Here is a 16,879-nt window from a genome sequence, read left to right on the forward strand (position 1 = left end):
GTGATATCCATGTTGCGGGATCATATCACTTTTGGTGAAGCCCAAACCAGTGAGATAGTTATCAATCGCAGTGTGCCAAGCATGGGGTGCTTGTTTGAGACCATACAATGCTCACTTGAGTCTGCACACATGAGAATCTTGATCAAATGTCTCAAAACCTTCCAGTTTCTCTATGGACACCTCCTCCTTAATAACCCTATTGTGAAATGTTGTTTTTACATCCATCTGGTGGATCTTCCACCCCATTTGCGCAACTAGTGCAAGAATTGGTCTTATGGATGAGTACCTTGCTATAAGAGAAAATCTCCCCTCATTGTCAATTCCCTCAATTTGAGAGTACCCCTTGGCCACAAATCTAGCCTTAAACTTCTCTATGCTTCCATTTACTATGCCCTTTGAATTCCTTCAAACCAAGCTTACGCAAAAATTAAAAAAAAACTACACACCTTTTTTCACTTTGTAGAAGCATAATATTATCTCTGTAATTTTGAATCATCCAGTTTTGAAATTGTGACCAGTAGCCTTCAGTGTCCTCTTTCTAATGCCACTAGTCTGATCCAAATTGGATTCTCCAAGAAGGAGTTATGCACAATCTCCCGTAGTGACTTGATTGTAGACTAGTTCAGTAGAGCGAACTTGTATGAAGTGCCACGTGTCACTGTTTCGACCTTTGACTTTGAAAAATATATACAAGAAAACTACAGTCCGTCCTCTTTCTGTAACTTCTTGCGAAATTTCAATCCGATGCTCAGAAAGAAAGTTATGAAGATTTTCCCCAGGTCACCTGTTTGGAATGTAATTCAGGAGTCTGCAAAAAGACCGACTTCCTCAGATCATATCTCCACAAATATAGTGCAAAAAGCTCTGAAATCTGGACCCGAGGTTCAGCGTGATTTCTCCTCAAATGGGTTTTTTTTGCAACTTCTGAAACGTCACAGAAAAAAAGTTATAGCGAAAATGCCACGATGATCTGTTTGGAGCAGCGAAACCCTAGAATCCAAAGCTCTGATACCAAATGTTATGAAACCAGCTCAAGAAAAGATAGAAAAGATAGAAAAGATAGATCAACACCTTAGAATTCAGCCTCTTCGAGGGGGCAACCTCCTTTACATTACATAAATGAACAATTCTTGGATGCTTCAAATGACAAAACCTCCTTTCTATATATAGGAGTCTAAGGAGTCACAATATAATCCAGCCGACCTAACAATAATAATATAAAGCCACAAAAATAACAATAGAGGGATTCTATGGGGCACAGTAATAACAATATGGGGGCAATAGGGGCACAACAATATTAGTAAGGGGTATAACTACAATAGTAATGGGGTAATCACTAGTATTATGGGGTCCCAACACAACACAACTTAAATGGGCGAAAACGGACTTCAGATGAAGAAGTTACCACAGAGAGAAGCTCCTTTAAAAATGGGCAAAAAGACCCTTATAAGGGAAAATCACATCGCATGAGGCCAAGGCTTAAAGTCAGGCAGAAGGCACCCCTGATCAGCGACCTTCGATGATTGGGTCGATGGGTCAGGTCAGAGGCAGGCAAAGTATATGAGGCAAAGGTCCCGGGCTGAGCAATATTCCGATCAACGATATCGACGAATCGCAATCGACAGTCACAGGCGGATCGACAATCGCAATTAGCGTTGGCAATAAACCATGTTATATGGGAAGGCCGCGGGCTTATGCGATATGCGATTGCGACAAGTCGCATCGCAATATCGCATCGGCGCATTACAATGGAGCGGGGCCACACACACACACACACACACAGATATATATATATATATATATATATATATATATATATATATATATATATATATATATATATATATATATATATATATATATATATGGGCGATCCGATGGACCAGACCCAATAACATTATAAACCATACTGTATGGATCTTGAGATCCGTCAAACACCATTTTTCAATGTATTTTCGCAGTTTCATTTATTAAACAAAATGCGAAGGATGAAGGTCGATGCGATAAGCCAGACCCGAAAGGGTTCGTGAAGCGAAATGTATATTGTTTCAAGTCCGGAGGAAAGCCATTTTTAATGTATTTCACAGTTTTTAATGTATTTCCAAAACACAAAGGGACGGGCCATTTCGATATGCAATGGCAGACCCGATAGGAGAATAAGGTGGATTTAAGGACTTTTGAAGTCCGAGACATATTGTTTTGGCGGATTTTCTCCATTTAAAATACATTTTTCCCTGTGTTAACAGAGCGCGGCTGTTTCAGGAGCTGCAGAGGCCCGAGGCACTCTTACGTTACAGAAATGGTGGCCACCTCCCCTTTTGGCATTAAGCAATGATTGTATAACGCCTGGAAGAGGGATTCGAAGCGGACAAAGGCTGGGGAGACCGAGAGACGAGAATCTGAAATGAACAGGCAACACAACTTTGGCTTTAAATCCACAGACAGAGAGCCAAGCAAAGGGGGCAGTGCTGAGACAGAGCAGAAGAAAAAAAAGAAGGCGGAGCTGAGACAGAGAGCTCAATTGAGAAAGGAGAAGAGCCGCAAGAGAAAAAGTGAATGCGCAAAGGCCAAGACAGAGCTAAGAAGCCAGGGACAAAGAGCCGAGGGCCTAAGAGCCAGTGCGAGAGACTAAGAGCCAAATCCAAAGCAGGAAGGCCGAGAGCTTCAGAGCTAGGGATAGAATGGCATGCTAAACCCATTGTTTCTGTGTTAAAACATGGAGTTGAGCCAGAGAGCTTGTAAAAAGATTGCTGCCATAATCCCAGAGAGCCTAATCAAGTTGACTAGAGTTCAAGGAGATGTAGCCCGAGAGTTTTGGGTGAACTCCTCATTAAATTGTTGTCTTATGTGTGTTGTTGCATTATATCTGTTGTTTTAGTTGTTTTTATATCAGTTAAAACAAATAGACTTAAACACATGAACAGTCACAACAAACATAAGCATACACCTTATTTCAAGCACATATTCAATTCCGCATTGGTTAATCATTAAGACTTGGGAAAATATTCAAGCTTTGGAAGTGGGAGAGGTTCTTGAAAATTCACAAGAAGCCAATAGTGCCCCATTTGCAGATTAGGTGGTATCAAAGCTTAAGATTTATTAACCACACCTTTAGGAAGGTTATATCAGAATGCTTGATTGAGAAAGCAAAGACTGCTTGTCTGAAAGGTCTTTGAACAACAAAAGGCTGATTGTATGCTTGCTTTGAAGACTGACTATTTTCTAAGTTTGTAGAAGTAAAGAGGAAGATATTGATAGCTCAGTCCGGGAAGGACAAGAAGGAGAAGGGCTAAAGGCATTCTTTTATCCCAAAGGACCTCAAGGCAATCTTTGGAGCACAAGAGGTTTGTTACAAAAGGTTTTTGAATAAGCTCTTTAATTATCTTGTTGAAGTTTTTTTGGTCATTGGCATAATGACAACCTCTATAAGTGGGTCCTCAAATTCTGCTTGCTTCACAAGATTCTTTGATGAAGACATGAAGCAAGAATTTTCCACCATGATGGATATGGTGAGAGAAATGTATGAGGATGGAAGGAAAAGAAGCATGCTTAGAAAGCAGCTGAATTCCATGAAGGAAGAGAAGCAGTTGCTTGCTGACAAATTGCAGGAAATGGAGAGGCAACTTCATATTACAAATATGAACCTGAAAAGGATGAATGAGTTGGAGTCACAGCTCTTTATTGCCAAAGAAGCCTTAGTCAAGTATCAACTTGAAGAAGAGGTAAACCATTCCAGTTTGTCTTCAAATTCTTCTAAAAATGCTTATATAGGTTCTTTTGAAAAACATACTAGAGGCATAGCTTCCAAGCTAATGTCCAAGATGCGCTATGAAGGCAAGGGCTTGGGAAAGCATGCACAAGGTATTATTGAACCAATAATGGTTGAGGAAAGGCCTAAGTATTTGGGTCTTGGATATGGACAGTCTTATGGAGAAAGTTCCAAAGTTGCCATGAAGGCCATTGCAACCATTCCAAGAATGAGTTTCATTGCAGGTCCTCTATCTCAAGAGTGTGAAGATTGTGTTCAGGCGGAATGCAATGACTTGAAACATCATTTGCAGGATGCAAGTGTTCAGAAGCACACCCTTGAACCAGAGAGTTGTGGAAACTCTTACAGCCTTGAAGAGATTGATGGTGTTCCAAAGGGAGCCACTTCTTCATTTGCTTTACCTCCCTATGAAGACAATAAAGGTGAAAAAGGCAGGTATAAATCTGGTTCTAACCATAGTCTTTTTTATTTCGCAAAACATGATAAATTTCCACATAGATATGGGAAAGGAATTGCATGTTCCTTTTATGGTTTGGATAACCATCATGTTTCCAGATGTTGGAAGTGAATGGCCACATATAGGAAGCTTTTGAAGGAAAACAAAAATCCAAAGGTCCATTGGACAAGGAAAATCATGCTATCAAGAGGAAGCACATGTGTTGCACTTATTGCCATGAGCAAGGGCATATTTCTGAAAGGTGCTGGACTCTGAATCCAAGAAGGCTTCCACAAAAGCTGAAGAAGGTGGAAAGAGAAGATGGCAGAAATGGAAAGGAAGATTCCATGAATGATGTGTCTGAAGATGATTCACATGTTAATGCTGATGTGCATACAAAAGAAGGACATTTGAAATGGATTGGTAAGAAATGGTTAGAGTTCTTATCCAATTAACATTGCATGTCTATTGATGCATCTATTTGCGTTTCTTTGTTAATGGAATGCAAGTTGCAGGATTTTACCAAGAAGGTGAATGGAGAAGTTGAGTAGGAAGCCCAATTTGTTGCTACAACATTATATTTTAGTTCAGCTTCGAAAGTACAATGTGCTTAAGCGAAAGTTGAAGGACGAAATGCATGCATGAGATGATGTGCATGAACACAGGGATGTTGATGTTTTCCTTGTTTTCGGAACATGTGTGTGTGATTGACTTGAAGGGCTGATTGCTTTGTTGTAAACATGCATGTAATGTCGATTTGGGAAAATTTAACTTGGGCTCCAAGATGGAGGTAATAATGAAGTATTTCGTCTTTTGAAAAAGAGTCCAAAATGGTATTTTTCTACATGCTTGACTTGAAGGGTCATTTTCTTTAAAGGGATGTTTTGTGGGCTTGTTACCTTGTCCATCATTTGTATGCAGATGTAATACATGGAGGTGTTCACAAGATGTGAAATCTGTTTCTTTTGTGAAGCAGGAAATTAGCCCATCCAGTGGTTGTCCGTGCTCCTTTGTTGTTAATAGATGTTGTTGACAGCTTTTTCAAACAGTTACAAATGAAAGTTTTTGTGAAGTAGATGTACTTCACATTTGTTTGAGCCACCTTGGATCAATGATCAAGGCAGGAAAGTTCAAACTACCTTTTATGACCATCTAAACACGAGTTCTATAGGAAGGCAAGGAGGAAGACAGTTCTTCCTAGGAAGACCAGCCCATCCAAGAAGGGAAGTGGTCAGAAACTTTGGTTAAGAGGCACTATGCAAAAGCAAGTGTAGGGAGGCTGAAAGAAGAGGGTGAGTCACTCTCGTTTACTGGTCAGATCAGTATATCAGTCTTTTGGAGATCAAAAGTTCTCTCAGTGGGAAGGCGTGATCCAAAAATGGATCCTGGATAAACCTCTAAGTCTAAAAGACTTTATATAAGAGGTAGAAGGTGCCAAATGGCACAAATCCTTTGTAAATCAAAGGAAAATCAAAATCATAGGCTGCTCTCAGAAATAGTCTCATTGCAGAGACCCCTTCATTCTGAATCCAACGCAACTTGAACGAGCAAAAACGGACTTCAGATGAAGAAGTTATCACAAAGAGAAGCTCCCCTTGTTCTATGGGAAAAAGGCAAAAATCCTTTAAAAATGGGAAAAAAGACCCTTATAAGTGAAAATTGCATCACATGAGGCCAATGCTTAAAGTCAGGCGGAAGGCATCCCCGATCATCGACCTTCGATGATTGGGTCGGTGGGTCGGATCAGAGGCAGGCAGAGTATATGAGGCAAAGGTCCCAGGCCGAGCAATATGCCGATCGCCGATATCAGCGAATCACAATCGGCGGTGACAGGCAGATCGGCAATCGCAATCGGCGTTGGCAATAAACCATGTTATATGGAAGGCCGCAGGCTTATGTGATATGCGATTGCAACAATTCGCATCACAATATCGCATCAGCGCATTACAATGGAGCGGGGCCACACACACACACACACACACACAGATATATATATATATATATAGAGAGAGAGAGAGAGATATATATATATATATATAGATATGAGCGATCTAATGGACCAGACCCGATAACATTATAAACCATATTATATGGATCTTGAGATCCGTCAAACACCATTTTTCAATGTATTTTCACAGTTTTGTTTATTAAACGAAACGCAAAGGATGAAGGTTGATGCGATAAGCCGGACCCGAAAGGGTTCGTGAAGCGAAATGTATATTGTTTCAAGTCCAAAGGAAAGCCATTTTTAATGTATTTCGCAGTTTTTAATGTATTTCCAAAACACAAAGGGACGGGCCATTTCGATATGCGATGGTGGCCTACAGGCGGACCCGATAGGAGAATAAGGTGGATTTAAGGACTTTTGAAGTCCGAGACATAGTGTTTTGGTGGATTTTCTCCGTTTAAAATACATTTTTCCCTGTGTTAACAGAGCGCGGCTGTTTCAGGAGCTGTAGAGGCCCGAGGCACTCTTACGTTACAGAAATGGTGGCCACCTCCCCTTTTGGCGTTAAGAAATGGTTATATAATTCCTGGAAGAGGGATTTGAAGTGGACAGAGGCCAGGGAGACGGAGAGACGAGAATCTGAAATGAACAGGCAACGCAACTTTGGCTTTAAATCCACAGACAGAGAGCCAAGCAAACGGGGCAGCGCTGAGACAAAGCAGAAGCAAAAAAAAGAAGGCAGAGTTGAGATAGAGAGCTCAATTGAGAAAGGAGAAGAGCCGCAAGAGCAAAAGTGAATGCGCAGAGGCTAGGACAGAGCCGAGAAGCCAGGGACAAAGAACCGAGGACCTAAGATCCAGTGCGAGAGCCTAAGAGCCAAAGCCAGAGCAGGAAGGTCGAGAGCTTCAGAGTTGGGGACAGAATGGCATGCTAAACCCATTGTTTTTGTGTTAAAACATGGAGTTGAGTCATAGAGATTGTAAAAAGATTGTTGCCATAATCCCATAGAGCTTAGTCAAGTTGACTAGAGTTCAAGGAGATGTAGCCTCAAAGTTTTGGGTGAACTCCTCATTAAATTTTTGTCTTATGTGTTTTATTGCATTATATCTGTTGTTTTAGTTGTTGTTATATCAGTTAAAAAAAATAGACTTAAACACATAAACAATGGAAACAAACATAAGCATACACCTTATTTCAAGCACATATTCAATTTCGCATTGGTTAATCATTAAGACTTGGGAAAATATTCAAGCTTTGGAAGTGGGGGAGGTTCTTGCAAATTCACAAGAAGCCATTAGTTCCCCATTTTTAGATCAAGCCATGTATTCTGCTTGGCTTGCAGCCATGTATTATGCTTTTGCCAAGCTGAGCGCCACAAATCTTTGTTTCATGTTGCACCATGAAACCATTATGGACCCAACACTAAAAATTCCACCTAATGTACTCTTCTGTTTTGATGGACTCCTCACTCAATTTGCATCTGTGAAGCCACATAACTTCACTCCCTTTATCTGTCTATACCATAGTCCAAACTAGGTATAACCTATGAGGTACTGTAAAACATGCTCAACTGCCTTCAAAAATAATTTGTTTGGCAAACCATAGCTTGGATCAGTTGGTTGACTGCATAACACATATTTGGTCGTGTGGTCACAAGATACATGAGGGAACCCACTAGCTGCCAATAAATGGTACCATCCACTTCTTCACCTGAAGTGGCATCCTCCTTCCTCCATATGGTCGCTAGATGTATCTCCATGGGTTTGCAACTCTCCATGCAGAATCTTTGTAGTATCTCATTTGCATACTTGCCTTGAGAGACAAATAGTTTCCCATCACGTTGCCATAATTCCAACCCGAGGAAGTAGTGCATGAGACCCATGTCCTTCATCTCTTTAAGGGTCCTCCTTACAATATTTGATCAACTGTTCATCACCAGTTAAAAAAAATCATCAACATATAAGGCAATAATAAGAAATTTACCTTCTACTAAGATGTGATAGAGGTTTTCATCCGATTCTTTTTTGGTGAAGCCAAAATTGGTAAGATATTTATCGATCCTAGTGTACCAAGCATGGCGTGCTTGTTTGAGACCATACAACGCTCGCTTGAGTCTGCACACATGAGACTCTCAATCAAATGTCTCAAAACCTTGTAGTTGCTCGATGCACACCTCCTCCTCAATAAAACCATTGAGAAATGTTGTTTTTACATCCATATGGGGGATCTTCCACCCCATCTATGCAACTAGTACAAGAATTGATCTTACGGATGAGTACCTTGCTATAGGAGGAAAGGTCTCCTCATAGTCAATTCCCTCAACTTGAGAGTACCCCTTGGCCACAAATCTGGCCTTATACTTATTTATGCTTCCTTCTGCTGCCTTCTTAACCTTGAATATCCATCTTGAACCCACAATTGATTTATCTTTTGGTCTTGGGACAACTTCACAAACACTGTTATTTACAAAGGATTTGTATTCCTCCAACATTACATCAACCCATACAGGTTTCTCCATTGCTTCCTCGAATGAGGATGGCTTAGTCTCTATAGGCTCAGTCATTAGAGTCATGTAGCCAATGTACTTATCAGGTGACCTTCTCTGCCTGTGTTGATTTGAAGGAGCACCAACATTCTCCCTCGCATCCTGCACAAGTCTCCCAACTTCCCTAGTTCTTTTTCCTTCCTTCTCTGGATGGTTTTCTTGAGTGGCTCTCTCCACTCTCTTCTCCTCAATTTGTGGCTGCTCCAGAACTTCCTGAAGCTCCTACTTTGGAGCCGAAAGCTCCTCTTTTGGTGGGATCTGAAGCTCGCTCTCAAGAGAGCACCTCATCGCTTCCTCCTCGTTAAATTTTACATCCCTTCGCACAATAGTCATTTTGAGGGATGGAAAGTACATACGGTAGTTGTGTGGAGTTTTTGTGTAACCCACAAATACCCCCAATTTTATGGTCGTCTCAAGCTTCTTCCTTGATTCTTTGGATACATGTCACTAAACAGAGGCTCCAAAAATCTTGAAGTTCGACACATCCGGCTTCCTCCCCAAGGAAGCCCCTTGGTGTAATCGTGCCCAGAATCCGACAAGGACTCCAATTCTGCAAATAGATTGTTATGTTGCATGCCTCAGCCCACAAATGTAGAGGCAAGCCTCGGTCATGCAACATCACCCTCGCTGCTCCCACAATGTTGAGGTTCTTTCTCTTAGCCACCCCATTCTGTTGTGGGTTGTTGGGTGTTGTCAACTCTTGTCGAATGCCTTATTTTGCACATTTTTTTAAATTCATTTGACATGTACCGACCTCCATTATCACTTCTGAGAGCCTTCACCTTCTTGGCAATTTCTTTCTCAACCAGTGCCTTGAATTCAATGAATTTGGAGAATGTCTCATCTTTCTTCCACATGAAGAAAATCCAACACTTCCTTGAGAAGTCATCAATAAAAATGACAAAATATTTGTTGTTGGTAATGGAGGCTATCGAGAAAGGTCCACAAACATCATAGTGGATCCTTTCATGGACTACATGTGCTTTGTTGTCTCGATCATGGAAAGTGAATTTTGTGTACTTCCCCAAGGTACATCTTGCTACTCAAGTGCTCCTTTGGAGAGGCATGTGGTTATTTGCTGCATAATCTTCAGGGTGCCATGATGCAAATGGCGAAGTCTTATGTGCCAATGTTCATCGACATCACAACTTTACACCTTCTCTTCTTTTGTTCTTAAAGCAACACAATATTTCACACCTAGCTTTTACAGGTTATTCACACGAACCCCAATCAGTTTCGCCTATAATGTGGCTATGTGTCTCAAGAATGTTTTCCTTTGCTGAAGATCACATCATAACCACGATCTTCCAAAACTGCAACAGAGATGAGATTTTTCTTTAGGCTTGGAACGAACATGACGTCCTTAAGCTTGTGAGGGGAGCCTTACTCCCTCTGAAAGGTGACTGTACTAACACTAGTCACATTGTACCTTCTGTCATCCCCCAACTCAATGTGCATCTACAGGTCTTTCTCCTCGAGGTCATTGAAAATCTCTCTGCACCCTGTCATGTGGAATGATGCACCTGATTCCAAGTACTACACGCTCCCCATCAATGTGTTGGTCATGCATGCAATAAGGGTAAAGTCAAGCTCGAACTGTCAAGCTAAGGCTTAACCTGTTGCTCCTCTTGAGGTCTTCTTGCTTGCCTTTTTGTGTGGACACTTTGTCACATAGTGCCTGAATTCATGACAATGGAAGCATTTAATTTTGGAAAAATGTTTCTTCTTACCCCCTTGGCTGGACTCTAGTTTGGATTGAGATTTATTCTCTTTTCGCTTCTTTCCCTGTCCAACCAATGAAATTTTATCTTCATCCTCACCTTTGGATGAAGTATGATCTCTAGTATTCTGCCTTATTTCCTCTTGTACGAAGTCAGACCATAAGCGTTCCCAATTCAATAGTTTCTCCCTCCTGTTCACCGAATCTTGTTAGCTATGCCAACTCTTGGGAAGGCCTAGAAGCGCTAGGCTTACCAAGTCATCTTCTGGAACATTAACACCAACCCCACCAAGTTTGTCACAACAATGTGTGAACCTGCTCTTATACTGTGGAATAGTGTCATTCTTCTGCATCTTGATACTTCGAAGTTTATCCTTGAGTGCTAGCTTCTTGTGGTCACTATTATTCTCAAAGAATTATGTCAATGTTTTCCACATTATGAACGGAGTTTCTTTTCCACGGAGATTTGAGACAATGTGATCCTGTACTCCCTCAAAGATTATTATCCTCGCCTTGGTTACATCTTTCTTCCACCGAGCAAGGTTTTAGGCATCAAATTTCGCTGGTTTTGCAACATTTTTCTTGATGTATTCTAGCAATCCATTGTCATCCAATACCGCTTCCATGTGACCCTTCCATGCGATGAAATTAGAGTTACTTTCCCAAGGCATACTCTAGCCTCAACCCATTGAAGGCTATCTTTTCAGCTCTGAAGAGATCCCCCTGCATTGAACTCCAAATTTGAACCTCCCGATAAACAACTTCAAAATTTATGCTCTAGTGTGAATCTAGCTTCGACACAATGAAGAAATTATGGTGTAGATTTGCAACTTCTCATGAAGTTTTAATCAAATTCACAAGACACAAACCTACTCTACTGCTCTATGGAAGTTAATTCACAATTTAGAATAATTTCAGACATGCAATAAGAAATAAAACGCATGCACACAATATTTTTCCCGGGGAATGCAATCTACTAAAAACCGCAATGCCTTCTTGCATTAATCTGATGAATAGAGATGTATTACAATTGCTTTGCTCAATTAAGCACAACCTGTAAGTGAATAACCTACCTCTTGGCTCACTGAGAAGCTCTGACCCATACTTAGTCAATTTTTTCCTATACTTGAGCCTTAATTTCCTTGCACAATTCCTTGAGAAATTAGGGCCCTATTATTTAGGAATTTCTCCAAAATGGATTGCGTAATTCCCAAGTTGATCATCTGACTGCATGCAACACCTGTACACTCAAGACTAGTCTACAACTAATGTTACACTGCCTTGGAATCTCCACCACAACTGGGGAACTTGAATTCTCTGCATGCACTAGCTATTTTGGGTTGTTTGATCAATTAATTTGATTATCACTGAGTTTGACTAAAGACCCACTACACAACTGACATTCCACTAATTCCTCCAACAGTTGGAACTAGTTTAATTGAATACAACTTGAGATAACTGACTTTGATTGCTACATATTAGCAATCACACATTCTTAATTGAACTCTAACTCCTTCAACTCGAATTTACTAAGTAAACTAGGTGACAGAAGCCATGTCACACAATTCAACTGCATCCAAGTTGTCTGTTGATGTGGAAATTCATTTTTTCTCAATTTAATCAAGCCAAAATCAAATTGCGAATTTCTTGTTGCATTTTTCAATACTCCCTCTCGGTAAGAAATGGATTATCAACCACCCATATCCTACACCTATGGAACTCGAACTTCCATCTTGACAAGGCCTTTGTCAAAATGTGATCATCTTGTTCCTCTATCAGAATGTAGTGTAACAACATTACCCGCCTTTACACACAGTGCCGTAAATGGTGATACCAAATATCTATATGCTTGCATCGATTGTGAAATATAAGATTCTCAAAGAGCTTGATGTAACTTTGATTATCGTAGTAGATCATAGTTGGATCCATCATCTAAACAAATAGTCCAACAAAAATATTTCTCATCTAGATCGCCTCACATGCTGCTTGACTTGCAACCATGTGTTATGCTTATGCCAAGCTGAGCACCACGGATCTTTGCTTGCTGCTATACCAAGAAACAGTTGTGGACCCAAAACTGAAAATTCCACCTGATGTACTCTTTCAATCTGATGGACTATCGGCCCAATCTGCATTTATTAAGCCACACTACTTCACTCCCTTTGTCTTTCTCTACCATAGTCCAAGCTGGGTATTGCTTGTGAGGTACTGTAAAACCTGCTCAACTGCCTTCCAAAATAATTTGGTTGGCCTAACCATAGCTTGTCTTAGTTGGTTGATTGCCGATCATGTGTTCACAAGATACATGAGCGAACCCACTAGCTGTCGATAAATGTAGCATCCACTTCTTCACATGAAGTAGCATCCTCCTTCCCCCATTTGGTCATTAGAGGTGTCTCCATGGGTTTGAAACTCTCCATGTAGAATCTATATAGTATCTCATTTTCATGCTTGCTTTGAGAGACAAACAATTCCCCATCGCCTTTCGATACTTCCAACATGAGGAAGTAGTGCATGAGACCCATGACTCTCATTTCAGACTCCCTGGAAAGGTCATCCTTGCAAGATCTGACCAGCTGCACATCACCAGTTAAAATCAAATCATAAACATATAAGACAATAATAAGCAATTTACCTTCTACCAAGATGTGATAGAGGTTTGCATCCACTTCACTTTTGGTGAAGCCCAAACCAGTGAGATAGTTATCAATCGCAGTGTGCCAAGCATGGGGTGCTTGTTTGAGACCATACAATGCTCACTTGAGTCTGCACACATGAGACTCTTGATCAAATGTCTCAAAACCTTCCAGTTTCTCTATGTACACCTCCTCCTTAATAACCCTATTGTGAAATGTTGTTTTTACATCCATCTGGTGGATCTTCCACCCCATTTGCGCAACTAGTGCAAGAATTGGTCTTATGGATGAGTACCTTGCTATAAGAGAAAATCTCCCCTCATTGTCAATTCCCTCAATTTGAGAGTACCCCTTGGCCACAAATCTAGCCTTAAACTTCTCTATGCTTCCATTTGCTGCCTGCTTAAGCTTGAAGATCCATCTCAAGCCCACAACTGATTTATTTGCTAGTCTTGGGACCACTTCCCAAACATTGTTATTTACAATGGATTCATATTCCTCCACCATTGCATCAACCCATATATGTTACTCTATTGTTATCTTGAAAGTGGATGGCTCAGTCTCTACAAGCTCAGTCATTAAAGCCATGTAGCCAGTGTCCCGATCAGGTGACCTTCTCTTCCTGCATTGATTTGAAGGAGCACCCACATACTCCTGTGCATCCTGCACAAGTCTCTCAGTTGCCCCTGTTCTTTTCCTGCCCTCTGGTTGTCTCTGCTCTCTGCTCCTCAATTTGTGGTTTCTCCATAAATTCTCGAGGCTCCTCCTTTAGAGCTAAAAGCTCCTCTTCTGGTGGGATCTGAAGCTCCCTCTCAAGAGAACACCACATCACTTTCTCCTCATCAAATTTTACATCCCTTGGCACAACTGTCATTCTGAGGGATAACAAATACACACGGTAGTTGTCTGGAATTTCTGTGTAACCCACAAATACCCCCAATTATGCAGTCGACTCAATCTTCTTCCTTGATTCTTTAGAGACTGTTGAAAATGGAAACAAGAAATGCTAAAAATAGAAATGATATAAATAGCATTGCTATAAATAGCATCTCAGGTACCAGTGTTGGACATAGCAACAAGGAATGAAAAACGGAAGTGCTAAAAATATCATTATTATAAATAGTATTTCAGGATAGATTCCAATTTTAGTTAGTCCCTGAACTAAAATTCGAGTTTGATCTTAGCAGCTATTTGTAAAATAATTAATTAATTCATCTTGAGTTAATTAGTTGTAGAAAATCAAACATGAAGTCTATGTGAAGACATGCAACAGTTTGTCCATTGATTAAGGAAGTTATCCCTTGATTAAAGGAGATCATGATGAGTTGTACTTTGAGTTGTAATTAGTTACCTCAGTTATCTGAGTTAAGTCCAGTTAGATTAGTTCCAATAGTTTGTGGAATTAATTGTGAGTTCAATTAGTTAATGCATGCATGCATGTAACTGCTACACTTCAGATAACAGAATATTCTCTCATAAATAACTCGTGCATGTCAGTTCAGTCAAAGACCTAGTTGAGATCAGAGGAAGGGACGATGTACTATTAGTTGGAGAATTTTTTCCTATATAGGAAACTCATCCATGCAGAAGGAATTATCTCCTTCAGGACTGCGCAGTTACTATTGAGTTTAATGTGTTGTGTGAGAGGTAAATTCACACAGGTGGCAGCATTGGACCCCATGAGGAACTGCGCAAGGAAATATGAGGCTTGGAGGGCAGAGGAGAAGGTTTGTGAGAAGCCTTTCACTGTCTATGAGTAGCAGAGGGATTGTACTGAGAGCGGGATAGCTTGTGAGCTAATGCTTTGTGTAATCCTGAGATATTTCCACTTGTATGATAACACAAAGATCAGGGTTTTTAGCTGAGGCTTTCCACAGAGTATTCTTCTGTGTTTCATGTGTATGATTTCTTCTTCTCTGTTATATGTGTTCTATTTAATCTTGCTCAAAATCGATTAAGCTTCTGCAAGTTTGTTTGTAGAAGTAGATCAAGTATTCTGCTTTAGTCTACTGCATTATCAGGGGATCTACAGTGGGAAATTCTACATGGTATTAGAGAAAAGGCGATCAAAGCTATGAATGGTATATGAAGAAGAGAAATCGAAGTTAAAAAGAAGAAGAAGAAGAAGAAGAAGATTAAATAAATAAATAAATCAGGCCTCAAGTTTTCAGAGTAGATCTAAAACTTTTTGTGCAAAATTTTCAAAAACAAATAGCAGATCTAGATTCCTTGCGGAAAAAGACCCAAATTCAAAAAAAAATTGGTTGAATTGGAGTTTGGATGAGGGAGATATTGCTGATTTAAAATCACCTCTTTTTCCAGAAAATTTTGTGACAGCAGGAAATATGAAACAGATTGGTGTGCTAGCCAAAAACCTGTATGCTCTTGAGGTTCAAGATGCATGCAAAGCCTTGAGGAGCAAGGCAAAGGTTAGAGACTTGGTGGTTGAGAGGGAGAGTAAATTACCTCTCAACATGCAGTCCGAGAAGAAGTCTCAGAAAATTGTGGAGGAGCCACAATTGGAGATGCTGAGAGGAGACCAAGTGGAGACATCCACTCACGCAGAGACCTCCAGTAGGGGGAAATTTCAAGCCAGGTGGGCAGAGGGATCACATGCATCCATACCTCCAGGTGTGAGGTGGGGCAATGTGAAGTGATAGTCCCAAGAAGGCTGAAATAAGGGCAGGATCTTTGAGGTACCCAGCCTCTTTGATTAGACCTTGCTATGGGAGCCCCGATGAGGAGTAGCAGAACTCGCTTAGTGGGTAGAGACAGATGTGGATGGAGCGACGGAAGGAGCTTCAGCATCAGAGGGTTTTTTTAGCCCAACAGGGAGGTCAGTTGGGAGATCAGTTACTTACTTCTCAGTAACTGAGTTGCAGTGCTTCAGTGGGCGGCACGATGCAACATGATGAGAGGAGGTGCAGTGTGGATGCAGTGCTGGGAGATAGGACCGGCATCAGCACGGATGCAGTAGGAGGAATCAGTGTGATTGATGCAGTCAGAGATCAAAGTGACAGAGGCTAGACCAGTTAGATGCTGAAGAGCATAGAGGTGCAGAGTTTTCATTCGACAGAGGCAATAGTAGTAGGAGACTTTGATGAAAGAGGCATCATTCTGATTCAGGTTGGATATTTTTTTGTGTTCCTAGAGTTGCTGAGCAACAACACTTGAGAGAAGTGTTGCATGCAAAACATTCCAAAGGTTCAGTATTGGGTTCGAGTTGAATGCCTTTCTTGTTGAGAGGGAGTGTTGAAAATGGCAGCAAGAAATGCTAAAAATAGAAATTATATAAATAGCATTGCTATAAATAGCATCTCAGGTACCAGTGTTGGACATAGCAACAAGGAATGAAAAATGGAAGTGCTAAAAATAGAATTGCTATAAATAGTATTTCAGGATAGATTCCAATTTTAGTTAGTCCCTGAACTAAAATTGAGAAGTAAAATTCGAATTTGATCTTAGCAGTTGTTTGTAAAATAATTAATTAATTCATCTTGAGTTAATTAGTTGTAGAAAATCAAACATGAAGTCTATGTGAAGACATGCAACAGTTTCTCCATTAATTAAGGAAGTTATCCCTTAATTAAAGGAGATCAGGATGAGTTGTACTTTGAGTTGTAATTAGTTAGCTCAGTTATTTGAGTTAAGTCCAGTTAGATTAGTTCCAACAGTTTGTGGAATTAATTATGAGTTCAGTTAGTTAATGCATGCATGCATGTAACTGCTACACTTACGATAACCGAATATTCTCTCATAAATAACTCATGCGTGTCAGTTCAGTCAAAGACCCAGTTGAGATCAGAGGAAGGGATAGTGTACTAT

The sequence above is a fragment of the Pinus tabuliformis genome, chromosome X (genome assembly GCF_031772625.1).
Source record: "Pinus tabuliformis cultivar Carrire ecotype Pingquan chromosome X, CPIR1, whole genome shotgun sequence".
NCBI classification, from domain to species: Eukaryota; Viridiplantae; Streptophyta; class Pinopsida; order Pinales; family Pinaceae; genus Pinus; species Pinus tabuliformis.